The 2,168-nt window shown below is 44.3% G+C and overlaps 1 protein-coding gene across 1 annotated transcript in view; it reads left to right on the top strand.

The window, feature by feature from the left end:
* The first annotated feature begins 201 nt into the window (after positions 1-201).
* The window catches only part of siah1 (siah E3 ubiquitin protein ligase 1), a 21,201-nt gene continuing 19,234 nt past the window's right edge, over positions 202-2,168 (top strand). Inside the window, exon 1 of the mRNA XM_031874376.1 lies at positions 202-352. The gene's annotated coding sequence lies outside the window, so the exon portion shown is untranslated. The remainder of the gene's footprint in view (positions 353-2,168) is intronic.

The following is a 2,168-nucleotide window of genomic DNA, read 5'->3' as shown; positions in this document are numbered from 1 at the left end:
GGATTATTTATGAATTAATCGATTATAATTTATAGGTGAAAATCATCAAAACAATATCAAAGTAGGAAGCTGGGTTTGTGGCAGATATGTGTGCATGCATTTATTTTAAAATTGTTCATTTGAAATTTGGACCAATATGTACAATGTGCGATTCGTGCAGAGCGCGCTCCCGCGACAAACTTCAACAACTGTGCGCGCTCTGGAGCGGCTGGTACTTAAAGCCTGGCGTCTCGTCTCTGCTACAGGAGCAGTGTGAATGTGTACACCGAACTCACCAATGAAACACGATTAGGAGGGATCCCGCGTCTTTCACTCATTTAATTGCAGTGAACTGAAGGATATTTCGTCCGAGGTAAGCGGGTGTGCCGTAGCGAGCGAGACGTCGGATTTTGGAGTGTAGTGTGTGTTGGTGAGAAAACAACAGCCCTGCTGTAGCAGACGTTAGCTTCTTCATTAGCGCGGTGCTAATGCTGGCTGGTAGCTAGCTGTGCTTGGGGGAAAAAGCTGGCTAGCCGTGTCGGTAACTCCGCTTGTTTGTTGTCGTGACGCCTTAAAATGCACACGTCTCTGCGGTTTGCTGTCGATTGGCAAGCCTGCTGAGCAAACGGGGTTGTCAGCGTCCTCTGAACGGTGCACGAAAAACGTGAAGGTATCGGTCTCTTGGCTTGTTCGCACACTTGCTAAGCTAGCAAGTCACCGATTCAGCTAGCTAGTAAGCTGTGGGCCACTGCTTTACGGTACAAGGCCTTGTGTGTCTATAACAGTCAACGCTAGCTAGGCTATGTCGTTGTCTGCCTTGCCAGACAAGGCCATTTTGCTTTCTAAGCAGGTTAGTTCAGGTCAACAGAAACCCACCGTGGCATTGTTTGGCGTAGCCACGTTACTGGCATAACCTGGTTTTGTGACTGCTGTCGAGGAGGTGATGAATAATGTTGACTCAAAGTACCGACTGCGGCTGCTGTCAGAGATCCACCGGGGCTGTGTGTGTGTGTTTGACCTGTCTCAAAGGAGAGGACGCGTGAATGTCAGCTTTTGGTTGTTATTGTTGTGATCTACTTTATTACACGCTCATCTCCGAGCAACAGATGAGCAGGTCGCATTAATATCTGCTAACATGGACACCTGTAGATGTGTTGACTATGTTGTCAGCATCAGAACTAATGGTATCTCAGTATGACCTCATGTTTAAGTCAAGTGAGGGAGCCCCGCTAATGATCACTTTTGTTTGTTGTTGTTCCTAAGTTCTCTGCTCAGGGTGAGGTGGGATGGATCCATGCTGGAAATAACGAGAGGTCGCCTAATTTAAAGGATTCACAAGAGAGACAAGGTCTAGTTGTCCAGGACAACAAACAGCAGTCTGGAAACTTTTAGATGTGATGTAAGTGACGTTATTGTCGTCATCAATGCTGCAGATACATAAATGAGGCTATATTTATGTACAGGTTTGTTTGACAGGTTTCACTTATGGCCTAATAATCTGATGCATTATACAGATACGTAGCGCAAAGCTCATGTTCACTGTTGTGAGTGCACCCTGTGGTGATGGCAGATGATTTAATGTTTAAGTCATGTTTTGAGGGCAAGGCAGATACATTATGTGGTCTTCACTGACCAAGATAGACTACTCGGCAAGTGCAGCCACATCAGAGTCTTTCTGCATCTCATCAATGGAAATGACATGAATCGAGCATATTTCACAAACTCATAGAAGCTGTGCGCTGTCTACAACAAAGCACTTTGTTGGAGAACAACTTCAGAGTTAAGACTACTACAGAGGTAAACTCTGCTAACCAATTTCCCGGGCAAGAGCCTGTGTCATTCTGAGTTGACTATTGTCAAACTGTTGATGAAGAACCTTGCTGTCATCCCCATATTGCTGGTACCTTTTCAACTATCAACGGCACACAAATTGTGCTTCTATTAATTTACTTACAGCACAGACAGCTTGTTGAAATGGGTGGGAAATATTAAGGCATCTATTTTGAATGGACATAAAAAGTCCACTGTCCATCATTTTAAGGTTTGATTTAAAAACAACTCATGAATCTTACCTTTTCATGGCTAGTCTTAGACAAACATTCTTTTCAGTCAAAATAATAATAATTATTGGAATCAGTCCGTGTGTGTGTGTGTGTGTGTGTGTGTGTGTGTGTGTGTGTGTGTGTGTG

This window comes from Anarrhichthys ocellatus, unplaced genomic scaffold (genome assembly GCF_004355925.1).
Source record: "Anarrhichthys ocellatus isolate YVR2014 unplaced genomic scaffold, GSC_Weel_1.0 scaffold80, whole genome shotgun sequence".
Taxonomy (NCBI): Eukaryota; Metazoa; Chordata; class Actinopteri; order Perciformes; family Anarhichadidae; genus Anarrhichthys; species Anarrhichthys ocellatus.
Note: the sequence above shows the minus strand (reverse complement) of the source record. Positions and strands in the feature narration are given on the sequence as shown.